This window comes from Anser anser, assembly GCF_964211835.1.
Source record: "Anser anser genome assembly, chromosome: 18".
In the NCBI taxonomy this organism is placed as follows: domain Eukaryota; kingdom Metazoa; phylum Chordata; class Aves; order Anseriformes; family Anatidae; genus Anser; species Anser anser.
The window spans coordinates 4,852,366-4,873,331 of NC_139739.1; the positions used below are offsets into that span (position 1 = coordinate 4,852,366).

The 20,966-nt window shown below is 38.3% G+C and overlaps 1 long non-coding RNA gene across 11 annotated transcripts in view; it reads right to left on the bottom strand.

Annotated features, from left to right (window-relative positions):
• The window catches only part of LOC310883694, a 266,073-nt gene extending 245,606 nt beyond the window's left edge, over positions 1 to 20,467 (bottom strand). For 10 of the 11 annotated variants that reach the window (XR_014573654.1, XR_014573655.1, XR_014573657.1 and 7 more), the window contains exon 1: positions 9,944 to 10,078. This is a non-coding gene — a long non-coding RNA (uncharacterized lncRNA). Of the gene's footprint in view, positions 1 to 9,943; positions 10,079 to 20,168 lie in introns of those variants that run through there. The other variant, XR_014573656.1, reaches the window with a different exon arrangement.
• Positions 20,468 to 20,966: the final 499 nt, after the last annotated feature.

Sequence of the window (20,966 nt, forward strand, 5' to 3'; positions counted from 1 at the left end):
TTATCTGGCACAGATAAAGCTTTTTCCCTTTCAATACTGCCAATTCATGATTTCAGGGCAGGCAGAGGAGAAACTCCATACACAACCCATCCTTGCCTTCCCACTCGCCACCTGCTCGCTGCTTGCTAGGGGACACAGCAGCTGTCTCCAGCGAGCTGTCCCTTGCAACAAAGCGAACCAGGCAGGCATGTTGGAGTGACTTTTATCTCCTACCTTATTTCCCTGCAGAGATGCCTAATGCAAGTTACCCTTGCACCCAATATGATTAATTAGCACACCAGCAAATCTGAAAATCTATACACGATGACAGATGGTGGGGCTCTCAGGAGCAAGTGAATAGGACTTTGCTTCCTGTTTATTACTGAAAACGACATTACCGGTCTAATGCTCACACAGCCCCAGAAGACATTATTCTAGAGTTAAAAGGACTGTCTATAGCTGCTGTGAGTCCTCTCACAGGCTGGCACATAAGTGCTGACAAGGGTCTGTATGGCAGACCACTCATCCCACCCGCACAGATGTTGGCTGTCTCTTACAAATGACAGCTCAACAGTATATAGGGAGAGCAACAGAAGGCAGCCTGGGAGGATAAGGAAGTCAAGCAAAAGAAGACCCCTTCTGAATAGTCAGGGGGAAGAGGTGGCAATAAAATAAATTCCAGTAATCTAATGCTTAGTGTTCTGTCATCCAAGATGACCCATAATTCTGTCTATAAACCATGCAGAACTTATTTTCTTCAGGATTTTCAGGCTGGTCGTGAACTGTTGGCTCAATAAACTGACAGTTTAATTCATATGACAAAAGGGAGAGGGCAAGTCTTCCTAGAACACTAATGAGTGTCAGGAGACATCACGATTTTGATGAGTGGCCCATTGTTGGTCTTGTCATGCTGGCAAAGGGAATCTCAACAAACAAGTGTAAACTAATTCACAGCACCAAACACAGCAAGAAAAATAAATCTGCCCGTGTTATTGTGCAGAAGAAAAATGCATAAAACAACAAACTTGAATAACAAAGCTCAGCACTGATGGCTGAGTTTGCATTAGTACTCTCTTTCAGTGGGGAGCAACCTTCGTCTAGCTTGAGCAATCAGTGGAAGAGAAATGACTGACTATTGTCATTGCTTATGTAAAAGGACTAGCAAAGACTTTAAAGATGTAAAGATGAGGGATACCAGCAGGGCAAGGAAGGACCAAGTCATCCCTGTAATGAGTAATCAAAAGAAAACCCACCCCAATAACTTCCTCAAAACCAAATTACTGAGAAGAAAAATAATACATAGGTTGGCTTTTGTTTTTAATTCCAAAACAATTGCAGTATTTAAGCCCTATTCTGAATAGTGAGAAATGAGGTCTTCTGCACCTCTTCTGAATAGAATCGAAGTTTGTTCTTAACAACCACTTCCAAGCAGTTTTAGTGAAATCCACACGATCACCATTAGGAACGACACCTTACACATAAACATTAAGGACTATCCCATTTTAAACCAAGGACTGTTGGTTCTTCATATCCATCAAATGAGATATTTATTGTAGCCACTACAAAATAAACAGTTTAAAAGTAATAATAAAATAATGTCATAAAGCATAGTGAAAACAAAGACTGATGAAATAGCTAAAAGACAATAGGGTATTGCTACATAATGTATACACAACCATATTAGTGAAGCTGCAATGTGTTGAGTTTGGACGCACTTTTAATACTTGGTCTAGCTACAGTTTCCCATGTAATTGAATTGGGGGGGGGTGGGGGGGGTGGTATTGGGTGTTGTTGCAGTATATGCCACCACAATGGACAGTTACAATGCTGTTTATGATTCTATTGTAATGGAAATATCAAATCCACAGGTTAGCACTGTAACTGTGGGTAAATTACAGCAACATATTGTATTATGTAAAGAACCAGCATAAGCTTCTTAGGCTCAGATTCATTCCAATTCTTTACTGCACTGGATCAGCAAAAAGGCATGACTTTGGTATTTTTGGAATGTGTAATAAAATCTGATAATGAATGATATTTGTCTCTCATTACTACCAGCAGCCAGCCAAGTTTTACAAATGCCAATTTAAACATTTGTTAGAGATTTTCCATGAAACACGCATGTGAAGCACAATGTTTAGTTATGTTTCCAGCCACCAGAACAAGTAGCCCCACTGTGACTGCATAAAATCAGAAACAAGTGCGAAGGAAGCAAAAAATATTATGCTAATCACAGAGCTAGCAAACCACTGGTGGCCAAATCTTCAGCTCTTGCAAGTTTGAACTGCTAGTGTGGGAAGTCTACAGAAGTACCTAACTGCCTTTGTAGAGCTGACCCTAAGCGCGTAACTTCTGTCATTTCTCTGTAAAGCAAGGATTTGTTTATATTTATTGAGGTTGCATTCTGAAGAGCACCTGTAAATCCTATTTTCAAAGGCAACTTAGATACTTAATAAGAATTACCATGGAGCTTTTACAGGGATGATAAATGCAGACTTCTAAAATTAATTATCAGACATGTAACATCTCAAAAAACTAAAACCCAGCATTTGAATATTATCCTGCACTTAAAGCAAGAAAAAGACACCTCACAGTTCAGCTTCCCCACAAAGAAATATTTTTGATGAGATAAGACTTAATTATGCATCAGAAAAGGCAGCGTCTCCAGGACAAGAATTTCCCCTTTCAGTTTGCTGTTCAAACAATCACTCAAGATTTCTAGATATATTACACTCTTCAAAAAAGTCATATAAGGACTTGAGACCATTCCACACAGCCAGTGGATAAAATTAGAAAATGTGTAACGTTCCATTCATTATTAGGGGGATAGGTTGGCTTGAAAGACTAAGTTAAAAGTGTATTCATACAGCAAGTAATTTTGCTTGTCTTGGTTGCAGTAAGGCTACTGAAATAGAGACTCTGGAAAGTAAATATTCTATCAAATATACTAGCACAAATTTTGGCTTACTATGGCTGTCGTTCTTCTAATGATAACAGCTGTGTGTTCATCTTCATGACAAAGATTCAGTTTATTGTCTGTTATTCCACTGCTGGCTCTGGAACACGAGTGTAACTTTATGGTTACAAGCAGAATTAGAAATTCCTGCATCTCAATATACATTTTGCATCACAGGAAAAGAATAGTTGTCACATTTCTTTCATTTACTCCATTTGCTCTGGTATCTTTGAAAGTCCAACTAAATGTGGAAGTCCAAAGATTAAAGGAATTTGCTTTCAAAACAGCAAATTTGAATGGTTTAATGGCCTGGAAATAGTTTACAAGCAGTTGTCTATCTGCTCAACTTCTCATTACTTGAATTTCTGATAACCCCTGTAATAAACAGAAGGGGACTGCAATTACAGAGATAGGGCTACTGGCATTGAGTGCGACTTCCAGCTAAAAGCCACCATTTCTTATCAGATGGCTTCAGCTTTTGAAGCATAGGACATTTCACTGTGTTTTCTTTTCTTTTTTAAAGGGGAAGCAGGAGGAGAAGGGTGGCTGGAGGGTGCTAATGAAAAGGTGTGTGGGGTAACCCAAGCACAGTGTGGGAGTCAAATGCGTGTCCAGAAGATAAGAGGCAGAAGTTGTAATATAAGATGGTTGGCAGCAACAAGAGGAACGGCACAGAATGAGATGTGCAGATTATGAATCAAGTCCAAGCTGTGTCTTTGACTGGATTTAACAGAAGCTAAGAAAGTTAATAAAAATAAAATAAACAAACAAAGCCCTGGGCTAGCAGGCAAAAGATGCATCCTATTCTCTGCTACTGACCTGTTTTGCAATTTTGCAAAAGTTATTTTTCTTCTTTATACCTGCATTTCTGCCTGTTATTGAAAGCTCTTTCAGATGTGAATAATCTCTTGTCAAGGAGAACACTGTAAAATACCAGAAGTAGAAAAGCCATTGCACTTGGTGTAACAGGCTCCCCACCAGATCCTTCACTTCTTTGTTTTTCATGTCTCCAAGGCAGTGAGTCCAATGTCTCCAATAAACAGTAATTAAATGTAGGGAGGAACAAAAATAGGAGAAATTTTGCTCTAGAGAAAGGAAAGGACAATACCATCATTTTTAAAGCAGATATATTAAAATGATACCTGCTCTGGCTTTGTACCAAGCTGCTAGCAGACTTATTTAAAAGGAACAAGTCATTTTAATTAGCTCTCCCTGGACTCATGAACACGCGAGTCCTGAGTGGGAGGGGGGAAGCAGAGAGAAATAAATATATATAAACTTAAATAAAGAGCAAGCTGGCCTTGTTGCATACTATCTCAGGTCTGCCAGTAATCACTTTCAACAATACAAGTCCACTGTGACCTCTGTTCCTTTCATACTGGAGATTAAAAGATGAAGCACTCATATTGTGGCTGGTGAATGTGCTGAGAGCAGGGAAATCAATGACTTCAGACAGGTCTCCATGCAGAAAGGGTTATCCGACATGAAATGATTAATTTTAGTTCAACTGTTTAAAGGTAGATGCTGAAAAAAAAAAACAAGAAAACCTTTCCTGATAAACAGAGACTTTTCTTTTTTTAAGCTAGCATTCTTTCATGACAGCAGATGCCTCTTATTTTAAAGTAAGACTTGATATGCATTTTTCTTTTTCTTCCATTTCTTTTCTATTAATGTATTTCTTTAATGTGCTAAATATACTTCCAGCAGGAGAATTTCAAGTAGTCCCCTACCTACTCTGAGGTCCTACAGTTTCACAAGGGTAACCATTTCCATCAGTGTATCACACAAAGCCTACAAGCAGTAGATTGCCACAGACATGAATCTATCCAGAAAGGCAGCTTCACAGGGTAGCAAAGGATTAGAACAAGACCCTGCTCAAGTTGTATGTAAAGCAGCTACATGTTTCATCAATACCTTCATGCCATTTCATTTAGGAAAACTTGCAACACTTTTTCATACTACAGCTACAGATGTTTTCTCTCTTCAAAGACGCTGCAAAGCTGGTGTAACGCTAGAGCCTTCAATTTCCCGCAGGAGGCAAAAATATTGGTAAGGAAGCTGAAATCTCTCGTCTGCACATCAGGCTTACCAGACCGTGAACACAGCATGTAGGGGTTGGACACTCATTTACCCAGATGTGAGATTGGGCTCAGTCATTCTCAATCTTCCTCGACATTTGAGTTAAAGTAATATAGTTCCCCCAGTCTAACACCTTCTGTACTGCTTGAGGTTTAAAAGTCAACATCCTCTGAACCTGGAACTGAACCAGTGCTCCTGCCCTGGTCTCTCAAAGGGGGACCTCTGAAGGCTTGTTTGCCTTCTATACTACATCAAGCTGCTAAGGAGCGATAAGCAATTCAGCATGAAAAGAAGCTCAAGACAGCATTTGTTTTTCCTTCACATTTACCAAACTGTATATCGATCTCTATTTTTGGAAAATAGCCTCCATTTGTGATTTAGTAACAGCAGCCAGATTAATTGCACAGTGCTGTTTGTTGTTTGACCTTCTACTTTTATCTCTCCTGGCCATTTCTACAATTCCTCCGGAGAACACAAAATGTTTGAGTAGATGATGCACCATACATCTGGAAGGAGAGGAACAAATAGCAGTGGACCTGTATAAACACTGAGAATAGAGAAGCAATGCAAGAATTTACAAGCAGTCCTCATGCTGGGTCTAACATACCCCACGTGGATAGAATGAAATTTATTTATTTATTGAAACAAAAATATTTATAAAGACCCCGAGCTAAGCAAAGTGCCATAATTAAGCCACTGGACAAATGAAAGTCATGCCAAACACAACCAGACACCAAGTCTGTGAGTGGCTTTCCTTGTAATCACTTCTCTAGTAGAAAAGCAGTCCTCCTGTTTCATAACCAAGGCCAGGAGCTCTAACAGAACTATTTCCTCACACATGAAGGTATCAGCTTATTCAGCAGATGCTTGTTAAAAAATGCATTATCATACCCTAATACTGAGCCTTAGGACTTCAACTTGAGTATATTACCAGCTGAGTTTCTCCCACTTGCAAATTACCCAAAGATTTTGATTTTCTTATGTGTGTGCTCGCTGTTCAGGAGTCTTCAACCAAATGCTTTTTTCCTGCAGTTTTTGCCATTCTTGGTGTGATGCTTGTTGCCCAGCCGCCCTCTCTGGGGCACAAACTGTACTGTGAATATAAAGAGACAACTGATGGAGCTCTGTAACCAATTGTGAGATTGTCTGGCATCAACTATTGCTCAAATCCAGTTATATAAGATTCTGAAGTAATTAGAGTACCTAAAAATAACCTCTCCTCCAGCTGGTTGCTCTCTGAACCATTATCATCTGCCATAACGATAACAATGGCAGGGCAGGGACTGCTATGAGACACAGGCTGTGGGGAGGGCTGCAGAAACTTCCTCCTAATAGTGTTTCCACGTGTTATAGGGAACAGAACCACTCAGAAAAGCCCTTTACTCCGATATCAGAGTTCACAGGTTGATTGGCAAAGGAGGTTATTTGGATGAAGCTTTTCTGCATACCTGGCAATATCTTGAACTCTTCCTCCTATGGGAGAGAAGGCTTAAATTAACCACCTACCCGGCAGTGTTGTAACTTCTTCAGTAATTAACGTTACTACACCACAGTGCTTGGAAGAACTGGAACCCAAGATACAGCAATCTCCAAGACAGTTAAAATAATAAGAGCTTCCAGACATAGCATCTTTGCTTAGCATTTCCCACCAAAAATTCATGCCATACCCTTCACCTGCTTGGGTCCTAGCCTACGTTCATAGAAGCCAGAAAATCCTCTCCTCTCATAGGCACATGTTCATAGTCAAAGCCCAGGTGGGTTCAGGTAACTGTTCAGCCAAGGATTCATGCAATTATAGATGAATAATTTCATCTTTCCCTTTCCACGCTTTGCCTGTAAGACCACAACCCACTTAGAATGAGGCTTTTTTTTTCCTGCATTTTGTGCAGACCCAAATAAAAGAGGAACTTCTAGGAACTACCATCATGCGAATGGAAATGGTGGCAGATGGCTAATACTATTGATTTTGCAACAAATAAGAATTACATATCATCCCAAGCCAGTTCATCAGTAATTCCCCACAGGGGAGTCTGCCTTAGTTTCCATAATAGCTGTACAATATAACTACACTTCTAAGCCATCAGGAGCAATATTTGACTGAATATTTTCCAGAATATACATCTAGGGCAAAAGCTGCAGCTGCGATGCAAACAATTAAAATATTCACCCTCACACAGAGATCTAGCACATGGCTTTATGCATCAGACATCTACTATTTTGGATATTTGAGCTGTGGTAGAATAGACCTGCCCACAATGAATTAAACCCTGGGTGATCATCAGGAAGCGAGGAACTGCTTGATTACTTAACTAAGGGAAACTGAACAGGTATACTCAAAGTTAGGATAAAATGCTTGTTCCTTTCGATAATAGTTTTATTTACTGATGAAAGTCATCATGATCTAATGTCATAAAAATTAGCCTCAATTAATTTTTGAATTAATCAGGTGTGTTCCTGGTAATTTCCTTCTCCTATTACCCTTTTAAAAAATCTTCAAATGATAAAAGGAATTTTAGTTCAAAGAAATTGAGAGGTTTCTTTTTAATAGGGATTCAAGATAGGAAGAGAATAGATACAGAAGTTATGAGGGTGAATCTCATCAGACTGCTTTGAAACCATGTATTAAAAGCCAATTATGATATCAAAGTCACCACAAATCATCAAATATCCTCATTAGCCACCATTTTAGTTTTGTTTTTAGTTTTCAAAAGTGACAAGGACTAATATGAATGCAAGTTTTTCACCCAAAGTCCAAACTATCCCCAGCAGCAAGCTAGAGCATCTGGACACCAAGAGGGAGATGTGACTGGGGAAATCTCTTTCAAAATATTTTGCGTGCACCTATGCCTCAGTTACTTAATTTGCCTTCAAAGGGTATTTGTACATCTTCTAACTCTTGTCAGAACTTCTTTTGCACCTGCAGAAGATCAGACCCACGCAGATTAAATGTTTTGTGTTGGCATTTTGCAACAGGGTGGATTTCAGTCACTGATTTAAGTAAACAGGAGCCTTCTAAAGGTGCAAAGCAAGTTCAAAATGTTACCGACTCACAGGAGTGAGCGGTCATTGCTCAAGACTCAGGACCATGCATTTTGTATTGGAAATGCTGCCAGGCTCCAGAGGCTTGGGATAAAAAGGAGCATGAGTGAACAACCCAAACTGACCGTGTAGGTCCCCAGACTGCTCCACTTCCTAAGAACTGACCCTAAAGCTACTGTATGGTGCACAGTGACCCCATGATAGGGCCACAAGGTACAGCAAGTGGCTGCTCTGCCCACAAGGACTTCTGGTTTGGGATGGTAGGATTCCCACAGAATTGCTGCATTCATTAATCAAAATAAGAATGACAGGAAATCTATGGATTTTTCGGGAGGTGGGGGATGGGACAAACAAAGGGAATTAAATTGTATTTCTCACTGCTCCTTCTGAGAATTGCCAGAGGGAGTCTTTAGGGCTGCAAGTCATGTATGCAGTAAAACTGTTTTTATCTAAATCAACTTGCTACAGTATATTACACACTCTTTAGTATTACTTTGATGTTTCTAAAATATGAATGTTAAGCTGCATAATATGATATGAAGTTACAGCTTTTTTTGCCACAGGAACAACAACAAAAACAGAGACTGATACCACCGACATGTTAAAGAACACATGATCTGTTTTGATAGCACATTATATTTACAAAGTCTGTCCCCAGGCAGGCTGTGCTTAAATGAATTTGGAATCAAAAAGTATGTGGTCAGGATAACTGGGAATAACTCTAGTACTTTTGTTTCTAGCAATACATAAGTGACACAAAACATAGATGGCCCAAAGCATACATCCAAATATATCTCCTCAAAACTTAATTAGAGAAAATTAGTCCTGTCCACCTAGGATAATTGCAGCTTTTTTTTTTTAATGGCTGTTAGCATCACATATGCTTACAGATAAATGTTGTTTCTTCTGTCTGCTTCTGATTTAATTAGGCCATCACTAATTACAATCATGCATGGTCAGCTCTATAAGAAGAGAACATATAAAAACCAACCTGCCTTTTAACAAACAGACCTTGAGCTACATGTCTGGGGGGGAATACTAGTTCAGTTTCACCAATGCTGGATGATCAAGTACGTCTTTGGCTATATACTCTGGCATTTAACCGTAGAACTTTTTCCCTCATTCTTCCTCTCCCTCCTTTCCACAGGAACGTAACCCCTCTGAAATTAAGCATCAATGCCTAAGATACACAATTTTTTAATACAATCCAGAAGTCATAATCATACCCTGAGAAACAAGCAATCCGTAAAGTAAAATACGTTCAGCGCCTGAATGTTAATGCAGCAATTAATCATTTTGATATCCTTGCTCTCTCTCTTGCTCATTTTCTCTTGATTTTTTGATGTCAGAGCCAACTCAGTATAACACCATACTTTTAAAAAATCATCTTTCAAGCAGCAGCATTAAACACTTCACAGGGGAAAGCAAACAAAATCAATACATATTATAGCATTCATGGTATAACAAACACTACAGTTACGGTTGCAAAGACACTTATGTGCTAAGCTTCCTTTCCCCATTCACTCTCAAAGAAACAAAACCAGCCTGAAACACAACAGCTTTCTTCACAAAATCTGCTGTTCAGCTGAGGTGCCATGGGAAAATACTGTTACTTCTTCCACAAAGAACAACCAGCACTGTATGTGTGCAAGTCTATACATACATTTGAAGAAGAACAAGCCTTATGAAATCATCCAAAAGCACCATACAGTGTGCCAGGGTGAGCTGTGCAAGGCAGGGCATTCCTATTAACTCAGCACGGCACAAAGAGCCCCATCGAGGAAGCCAACGCGAGAACAAATGGAGATGAAAGGAAAGAGAATGATTTCTATCAACAATGCAAGTTTTGAGGGATCTCCCCAAATTTTTGTTGTTTGAGCCTTCCCTTACCTTTCAGGGCACAACAGCAAGAACCCAGATTGAGCAAGACCAAGAACCCTCCTGCTGCTGCGACTGATGAGGAAACGTTCTAGCACCTTCCAGCCTCCCTCCCCAGGGCTTGTGGTACCAATAACGAGCCCTTCACTAGCTTCACATGGGCAAGTCTGCACTACCTGCCATGCCCCAGCTGAGCCAGCCCTGTGCAGGTGCTTTCAGGTGCGCTGCTCACATGTGGGGCACACCTGTGCATGGGGGGGCACTGACATGGGGCGTACTTGTGCACGAGGCTCGCTCACACGTACAGTGTAGTGTTTGCATGTGGAGTACACTCGCTTGTGGAGTGCACTGCTTGTACACAGTGCAGTGCTTGCATATGGGCTGGCTGGCACGCAGGGCACACCACTGGCACACTGCTGGCGGGGCCCCCCCCCCGTGAGAGCTCGGAGTTGCTAAGTGACAGGGTCCTGCCCTCGGGGGGGGGGGGGGGGGGGGGGGTTCCGACAGCATAGACGAAAAATTCCCACTTAACGTTTTAATACATTGGGCATGTAGATATGCACGTGGCAATTAACATTCATTTAAAACAACAATGAAATGATTAACCAGCTGGGATTGCAAATGACAAACTGACACTCGAGGTTCATTTTGTTTAGAGCTGTGCCTCGTATTTAGCCAAATCTCTGATTAAAGGCGAAGTTCTAAGGTTCCAAAGAATAAACTTCAGCTTTGATGCTGTTAACATCAGTTTTTTTCACTGAATTAAATTTTGTGGGGGAGGAAAAAGAAATGAGGTGTTTTGTTTTTATTTCAGAGATTATGAAACCCAGGCGCATCTTCAACGCAATGAAGATTTGTCTCTTCCATCAAACTGCTGCATATGGGGCACGGTATTTTATTAGCAGATGAGCGAAGAGGGATAACATAGGACAAGATTAAAACTGAAATGCAGAAATCATAGAGACAGGAAAACAGAGTGTTTTGCTGTTTCAAGTTTAAGGAGATTATGCACTGTAGTATTGATTCCAGTTTATCCCGAGGTTTCCATGCATATTCAGGTGCTATATACGGGAACAATGAATAAAAATCATCTCACGTTCTCAGTATTTGCTTCTAATGACATTTATCACTGTTTTATTTTCATGGCCCTCTAATTATTGAAGAAACTGTTTATATTGATTTACGGACACAAGTCCAGAAAGACTCCAGAGGATGTTGTTGGGTTATGGAGGCAGTCCAGCTGCCGTGGGGTGTGCAGTCACCCACATGGCCGTGGTGTGCAGCCAGCCCAAGCTGTGCCACCACCTTGTGCACCACAGGGACCTGCCACGATCCCCTTCTTGAGCTGGCTCCAGCTGCGCAGCATTTGTTACCATATTACAACAGGAGATCCGAGCGTGGCTCAGGAGTCCCCTGCACAGGCAGCAGATGCATATGCAAACACATAAGAAAAGACATCCTTGACTGTGAAGAGTTTACTGGGGATCATCTTGCCCTAAGTTATGCACAAGGTCACTTGCAGCACTGAGAGTATGACCATCTCCCTGTCTACCGCGCTATCTCCACCAGCATTCTCTATGTAATTAAACATCCAGCACCTATACTGTTACTCATGCCCATATTGTTACAATTCTCATTCGTTTTAATGATCACGAAAACCCACTACCTTTCTCTCATTTTATAGTTCCTGCTGCATTTGTTGCCATCACTTTTGCTCAGTCTGCTTGCAACTCAGCTTTCTGCTGGTATTTGTAAGTGCAATGATTTCTCTGCTTCTTTCTCTCCATTTTCTAACTCTCCCTCATGTTTATTCACATTCTAAAATTTTCCTTGCCTAATGCTTCTCCCCACACGATTTGCTGTCTCACCTCTTTGAGTAAGCCTGATATTTTCTTTCCCTCAGTGCTGAGTCATTCTGTTATCTTTTGCCCTTTGCATCCAAAGTGCTGTATAACCAAATACAAGTGTTACACTTTGTGTGATTTATAGCCCTGAGTTGTAGAAGAATCCTTGGTATTCAGGTCAAAACTTGGAGCGAGCCACAACGTATGGACTCTGTGAAAATGGTGATGCTGCCTTTGAATGACTAAGGGTAAATAATTCCTTAACTGAAGTGAAAATAAACTATCGCATTGCAACAGAAAAACCAGGGTTCCCAGCAAGGTTCTTTTCCACTAAATCAGGTCTACCATGATTTAGTAGAAAAGAACCTTGCTGGGAACCCTGGTTTTTCTGTCTTCTATCTTTTCTGTTTTCTATCATTACATCTATTACTCTGAATCTGTTGCTTATACCTCAGAAATCAGCACTAGCAGCTGATGCTGTGAACTAGGATGAAGAGGAAGAAATTTCCCTCCCATTGCAGAGGGCAAATACAGATCTGTGATTACTTCTGTCCCTCCCTTCACATACTGTTGCTATCACCTCACTGCACAGAGATATTACCATATTACACTTTCCCTTGCAGTGGTGTGAAGCTACTTCCACATAAGTTTTCACTCCATCAGTCAGAGTATGTTGAATTGGCATCATTTATTCTCAAAAAGATTTTTTAATGGAATGATAAAATTCACAACCAATGTTATTTGCATGAGATCATTGAACCAACCTGTATGACATTTGTTCTGTCAACCATCAGTTCGTAGATAAGCAGCAACTAACAGTCAAGGACTTCATACTTCAGTCTGAGCCTTGCTAAGAAGAGTTCTCCTGATAATTAAACGCTAATGTTCTTTCATGAGTACATTATAATGAAATAAATTGCTTCTAGGGAACAATAAACTTCAGGCAGCATCTGAAGCATTTTAACAGCACAGAGCATTTGGCTGCTGCAAGATTCACTCGAAAAGGAGAAAGGTAATAACATCTCAGAAACAATTTAGAAAACAATCTTCTGCACTTTCAGTGTTTCTAATAGCAAACTGGGACACTCCAATGTGTGATTTTACTCCTTCTCAATCACTCACTGCCACCTGGAATGGAAACACATATATGATGTGACTGTGCAAACCACTGCACTGCTCCTCCAGCTCCCAAGGCTAACCGTGCTTTGGGTTAAAGTGCTTCTTTCGTACATGGAAACACTTGATTCTTCAGCCCTTACACGATTAAACTTACTTCGTGTGCTGCTTTCTACCTGGAACTCTAAGAGGTTGTTCATAAAACTCAAGATATTTTTACACAAATCAGGTTTGCAAATTTGGAGGCTTGAGCAAACTCTGAAAGAGTGTTGGGAATCCCTGTGCTGCCTGGCCAGGAAGGTTCGGTACAACTGTCAAGCATTTTACAGCATCTCTGAGGATACAGCTCACATAAAATTCAATACAAATGCCGTGCAAAAGCCAGGCTCCACACACAGCAACATTTATTTGTCTTCAGAAGCAGGATAAATGAAATGATCATTGTAGCTTCCTAATACTTTAAAGTGTATTATAGAAATGTTTATAAAGGACCAAGAGAGTGTATAGCAAATATGTTTCCAGTGAAATGAAAGTGTGCATTTACCCATCCAATTTAAGATATTATCATGCCATTTTAAAACACATTAGGTATAAGCAGGAAGCAGAGTAGCTAAAAAAATTCAATGGTTTATTCTCTTGCTGCAGGGCAGCAGTAAGGAATTCATTTTTCTATTGTGGCTATTTTAACATTTAAATGGTGGTGGAAAATACATATTTCTGCCATGCTGCTGTTTTAAAGTAACTGGGTAAAGCTTCCTCTGCTTGAAAATTGTTAGTTGCTACAAAGAGTTGATACTATGCATGTTTTAAAAGAATAAAACATACTCATTTTTATAGTGCTATTTCCAAGCAGTGATAAACACACTAGCAAGTATGCTATAGCGATGTGAATGTAAGCTGTTCATGCTAAAGACTATCTGGCATCCTATTCAGAAAAGCTATTGTGACTGTTCCTAGGAATATAAAAGTATACAGAGATCATTCTGAGTCATGTGGAAGAAGAAAAGAAAATCTTTCTACCTTTAATTTTTTTAATTTTTTTTTTTTTACAAGTGGCACAATTACTTGTACATTGGCCTTTATCCAAGACAGATGGATTATCACCAGAACAATTTTCAGTAAACCCTCCTTGCATTTACATAATGTAAGTTTCTAACATTTAGCCAATTAAAAGAATTGGTGCTTATGGCTTTAAAGAACTTGTAGGTTAATTATGACTCTCTTTGTGGATACAAAAGAAGTGATAAAAATAAAGCACTTTGGTAGTTAAGGAACCTGCTCACTAATTTATGCTACATGGATAAGACTACTATGTAGAAAGCTTATTTTGCTTGAGTAAGAATAATGTGTTTAAGTTCAATTCATTTTTGAAATATCAATCCCCCTCCTTAATATCTATTCTATCAGTGGAAGTCTTGAAGGATGAGATTGATTTTCTAAGAAAAGTTCTGAAGACACTGCTTTGTTTTAAATAAAAAAGCTAAATATATTTCTTCTCATCTGTATTCTAAATCTGAACCCTTTATTTGAACTCTGTCCTTACAAGTTCAGATGTACATACACCTCTGCAAGAGATTTCAAAACCTGCCGAATGGAAATTTGGATTTAACCATTATCACACAGATAATCCTTGGCTAGACATGTTTTGTTTCTAGAAAGGTAATTCCCCACAAAAAGGTCAGTAAGCACCTTTTAAAATTCTTTCTGAAAACGGTTGGTTGCACCATGTATGAAAGGATGGCATTTTGATGGCATGTATGAAAGGCACCATGAAATATATATATATACACATATATATAATACATATAATGTATATATATTTATATATACACAGAAAGGCTTCAGTAGATTCTCCAATTTAAACTGAATGAGGGTTAAGCAAAAGTTGGCAAAATATAACATAGTTTGTATTATTATAGCAGCGCATATAGGCTCTGATTTTCATCCACTAAAATTTAAACAACTCTTACTGTGGTAGGTGCTGCACAAAGAGGAAGTAAGTTTTCTCTATTAATAAAAGTACTTAAACAAGAAAACCACAATTTAAAAAAAACATTTTAAATTTATTAGCTTATTGATCCAAGGACATTCAGAAAGTCTTCAACAGGATCAAGCATTTACATTCAGAGCTCTGTAGTCCTATCATCTCAATCCTTAAACAACCTCTCTTCTCAAAACATAAAGTTTTACCGATCTATTACTACTTTTTTGTTGTTGTTTTTGTTGTTCTGTCCAAATTTATTACTTTAAATGACAAAAATTCTTAGAACCATAGAAATAATCCAAAAATATTTAGAGGACATTAAGTTTTCTCTCGTGAAAACTAAGTATTAACTAACATTAAAGCAACACCTTTTTATTTCTCTGCCAAAGAGCAAATTTAAGACTGTTAGCCAAAGGACATAGGAATAATCCTTTGTCTATGAAGTTTACTTTTTTTTTTTCCTCCCATATTTTCTGATTTAGAAAAATAGACCTCCTAGTATGTACTGTTAATAGTAATTACTTTATTTAGAATATATTTTTTTTAGAGAAACATAAATCATCCTAGACTTCTTGATACATATTCTGTAATTCATATCATATGGATGGCTTCATAAGTCTTTCTAATGCCCAATAAAATATGCTACTCAATAGCATACTCATTACATATTAAACTGAGAATTCTGTTGCACAAGCACTAGTGTGTGATTTTAAAACAATAAAACCAGCGTGAAGTTATGAATTATAATAAGGTTTCTGCATTTCTGATTTGTAAAAATACATTTTTATACTCTCTCCTTAGCCAGCACTTGAACTTTTCATCTAGGCTTGCTAAGTGAACATAACCAAAACATATTGTCTTTGTTTACTGGTACATATGAAGAAGTTTCATCGCTTCTAAATATGTACCTGTGTATATGTTCAGAAAGTTGGCTTTCCTTCTTCTTGTTCTTTGTTTTGTTCTCCAGGTCTGGGATCAAAAAATTGAAAGTTCCTCCTCTAAATGCCTTCAAATTACCCTCTACTTCCCTTTGTACTGTTTTGGTATTCCGAATATGTGCATTTGGACTTACATAAACTTGGGTTTTGTATGGCATTCCCATTCCTCTCCTTATCCTTCCAGTTTCTTAGAAGAGATATTTATATATGAAAGTGTAATTAGAAACAAAACCCAGCAACACATTTTTTCCCTTTAGAAAAAAATTGCTCTCTTCTATGATTTCATCATTCCTTAAGTGTCTAGTACCACAAGCTACCTGCATAGGGGAAAAAATGCTTTTGTAGGGAATGTCATTTCTAAAAGAACCAGAACAATAGTAACTTCAACATTGTATTGTGGAGGAGGAAGGTACGCAGACAATAGCCTACATCATCTAATGGAGTGCTAAAAAGCAAAACTATTAGCATTTACTGCCATCACTCACAGCATTGTTAATCTAGATTAACAGTCAACGGGCTCTACACCTGGAGAAGAAATAATAAAGAGGCAGTTTCTGCTGAATGGATTGTGACATGAAAAGGAATTAGCTCACAATGCTGTTATCACCACTGCAGCTACTTACTGGGTTTGGCAATTACAGCAGAGATTGATAGTACTTGGTAGCATACCGATTGCTTTATTGGCATGTGTCTGATAAATACATGCTAATCCATTAAACTAATGTCACAATTGATTCTTAGGTAGAATGCAGAAGAAAATCCAGGCACTAATCACCACTAACTATCATAAAGAAAACACAATAGCTTAATAATGAATTTCATTATGGTGGGATAAATTTAGCTAATGCCATCAAATTTATTATATACTGAATAGTACTCCTGAATATTGTTATGTTGGAAGGAAACAATTCAGTAATATGAAAAAGTCTCTGCTGATTTCTCTGTGCTAGATTCTTCTACAACCAATGATCAACAGCTATTTTCAGTTTGAATGACTTTGATGTGAACAACAAGAGGAAAAAAAGACAGAACAAAAATGAGATTTTCCTGAAAGCATTGCCTGCAGGTAGGTGTCTGTCTCAGTCTATGCTGAACTGAACAACCATGCATCACTGCAGTTTAAAGGTGCATTACACAAAAAATAAAAGCAAACAGCTGCAGAAATAAGTGCAAAATGGTCTGCTGGAGTAAGGTGCTCTAGTATAATAGCTTATTATCCTCAGAAGAAGTCTAAAGAGCCAAACTTTATGACTTCTCATGGGTTTCTTATTTAATAACTTGTCTGATATTTTCTGCTAGTCCACACATACAAGTGAATATCACTGTCTTTTAGGTCCTGCACAACATGATGATTGACACAGGAATGATTTTTAATACTTTCAGTTGTATTTTTCTTACAGAAGATTAACTGAAAGTTTTTTAATGAGGAAGAGATATTTTCAATGGCAACACCTCTTTGAATTCTTGTCCCCAGATACAAAATATATTATATACATTTTCATTTTTCAGTTCAAACTGAAAAATACACTGTTCATCCAGCTACATTTTAACATACTTTGCTATAGGTTTGAAATGAACCTTGAAAGTATACCTTTTAAAAATACAGATTTTCATTACTATGTTACGTGTGGCCATGTAACAAGACTACCTGAACATGCTCTAAAGTACTGAAGATTTTATGTGAATTGAAATCCCAAGTTACATTTCTCCTTCTGAATATAAATCAGCGACTACCAGCCTCTATTTGAGCTGAAAATTGCATTCTTCTAGATGAAGACACAGTACTAGACTAAGTAACATTGCCTTCCTGTGGCTGGAGGTCCCCAAGGCTGCCAGCCCCAACAGCAGCAGATCTCAGAGGGCTAATATGCTAACATATCTCAAAGTAAATGATGAGGACTATCATGTTTTATTTTATGTTTGCAACAAGTTAAGCCTACATACACATCTACTGAACATCTAATACACATCTATTATGGCTCCTAATGTGACTGGTACACTACTGCACAGACACTAGCTCGAAGACCAAAGCAACTTCCCCAGCACTGAAAGAGGTTCGTGGCACAGCCAGAAATGCAAACAGTTTTCCATAGCCTCATCCATCTTGTAATCATCTGTTAGACAGTTTTTCATGTCTTCCAATTTAAATAACAAGACAATTAAATGAAATTTAGCTATCTTAGAGCACAGGTACTAGTCAACAAGAACAACAACAAAAAAGGCGATCCCTTACACTATCAAACTAGCTCCAAAGGGTTGTTTTTTTTTTTGTCATTTAGTTATTTCTGTGTCTCATCAAAACAAGATGAAAGGTAGGTTAAACTTTTAAAATGAAAAGATTAAATCACTTTGGAGTTTGCAATCACTGTCCATTAATCCAAGTCCACATTAAATACCAGTGATAACAACGTTGGCTGTTCTATTAAATTCCAAAGGACAAAAAAAAAAAAGAGGTTATGTATTAATCAGTGATAAAAATAATATCACCTGCGTTTTTGCTGTTTTTATTCTGTTTCACAAATCCTGATGACTGAAGTTTTTTTTGTTTGTTTGTTTGTTCATTTTCTTAAAAATCAGTCTGTATCATATATTTGCCATTTAATGACTAAAAGGGCTTGAGAGGTTAAGGTATTACTATGCCAATTTGTATATATGGAACTGAGACACAGAAATAACGAAATGAGCTGCCTAAGATGACGCAGCACATCAGCAGAAGACCTGGAAATTAAATCAACTGATTAATTGTCCAGTTGTCCACAGTAGGAAGAACCTACAGATATGTCAGGATCTTACTCTTTATATTATTAGAATGATTAGAAGTGAGCATAATTCACTGGAAAACTGGGCACTTAGATCTCTCTGGGAGAAAGACAAATAATTGTTCATAGCTCCATTTTTTTGCCAAGCTTCTTTGCAATTTCTTTCTTTTCATGTCTGCCTAGCGTTGACAGTTTCTCAAGTAATTCTTGATGATCACAAAGATGTAGGTTTTCAAATATTTGGGAAAACTTCTAAGATGTCACATCTCCTTTTCACCAGTATGAAAACAAGACAAGCATTTGGCATGTGACTGGAAGTTAATTATTAAATGAAAAAAGAAGAAGCTTTCCTACTGTTATAGTAGTTTTTTCTTCAGAACATTAACCCCTTTTACAGCCCAGGAGACATGACGACATATTTCTTGTTGCTCTTTCCAGTAATAATTTTTCTTCTCAGTTTCAGATAAATTATTCTAGGCATGTAGCTGTAAAATAGCTGATAACAATCACTTAACAACCTCAGTCATTACAGATATCATACTTCTTATCGAAGAATGTAGAGTTAAAAAGATTTCTGCAGGAAAATACCAGACCTTTTTTTTTTAAGGGAACTGAATGAGTATCATAAGATGTACCAAGAGTTCCTATTAATGTTCTTTAAGAATGGGCCAATGATGAAGTTAAGTAAACACAGTTAAAATGTCTGTTCGTAGCCTATGCAATTCACTATCACACAGCTTTTAGGACTAAGAGCTTAACATTGTTCAATGGATAATAATCAGTAGAGCTCCTTGCCATAGAATATTAATATTGCCACAACCTTAAAATGATTCAAAACAGGTTGGTGATATAAAAAAAAATGTGGATGTCTAAACTCACACTGACAAATGGCTATGGGAATACATGCTGTTTGCCAGGCATCAGGCTGCTGTGAAGACACACAGATCTCCAGGGGTTTTGAGCTCCAAGCTATAACTGAACATCAGCTGCGGACAGGTACCTGAAATGGGCTTGCTCCTGCAGCTGCAGAGATTTTTCAAGGTTGGAAAACAAAGTCCAGGCCCATTTTCCCTCTATTATATGCTCACTTCACAAATTCTCAGAACTTAAACATACTATTTCTCAGATTCTTTTCATATAAAAAAAAATCTAATATCTGTTTTTAAATGATGAGGGAAACACTAGTTCTGTTGTGACCCTTGAAGACAGCAAGAAGTAGTACTGGTTATTCAGTCACTAGATACTTGAACTGATTATAAGGGAGAGGCTGATGAAGCTGCTGTACGAGAAGTGGAGCTACAGTGAGTAAAAAATATGGAAGTTTTAAAGCAAAGAATTCTTACAACAGTTATTCTGAGAGCCAAGTACAAAACTCCATGCAATAAGGAAGTATTGGTTTTGTAAAGGAACTGGAAGTTTATGGTGATAAAAAATATAAATAATACTTTTGCAAGTACATGTTTTAAAACACCTTAAAGCACGTGATACAAGTTTCTGTCAGGACCTGGGGTTTTAAATGAAAAGTTATCATTTTGTACTTCGATAACAGAAAATATATTAACAGCAAGAACAGCGACTGGAATAGAAGCCACTTACCCTGGGATTTTTTACTTCATGGAGGTTCCAATTTGCTTCTCAAATGTATTGATGTAGACCAGAAACAATTGAATGAATGCTGTAACTTTTGCCACTGCAGTGCTCACATAAGCAGACTGTATCTTGTAATTTTGTATATAAATATATATAAATGATATGATTTGAAAATTATCTAGCAGGTATGATTAGGAAAAAGAAGATAGAAAGGTTTACTGTTATACTATGTCAAACTGCATGATATTTTAGACGATAGGCCTGCAAGTACTTAGAAGGCCTATGAAATACACCAAGTGCCTCTCACAGACCCTTTCATTTTGGAGCTGAATGTTAAGCACAGCTGATTTAAAGGCAAGGCATGGAATTGGCAACAGCCCGAAGGCACCTGAATGCTAACAGGTGCTGGAACTCCCTGGGTAATAAATGAGAGCACTCTGTAGTGGCATGTTTGTCACAAGGGCCCAGGGGCTTACAACTCACCGTTCCTATTAGTCTAGCAGAGCTTGATTTGTTAACCTCGTAGTGGCCTGTCTTTTCTTCAGTGTAGTACATGAAGTAATTACAAGTTTCATGCTACAACAGGTTGCCAGGGTACTTTCCACAGCTTGAAGCAATGATGCAGACACGAAATTACAGACAGATGCCTGCAGTTGTGATGGCTACCTTAATTTGCTTCTTTCACAGGTCACAACTTTGGGTACTTTATTATTCAGACTCTGCTCAGCAACAGTAGGCTTACTGGGAACTTGTTGCTCCCTCCCACATGTGGGTTTTAAGAGAGGCCCATTTTCAGTGCTAAAG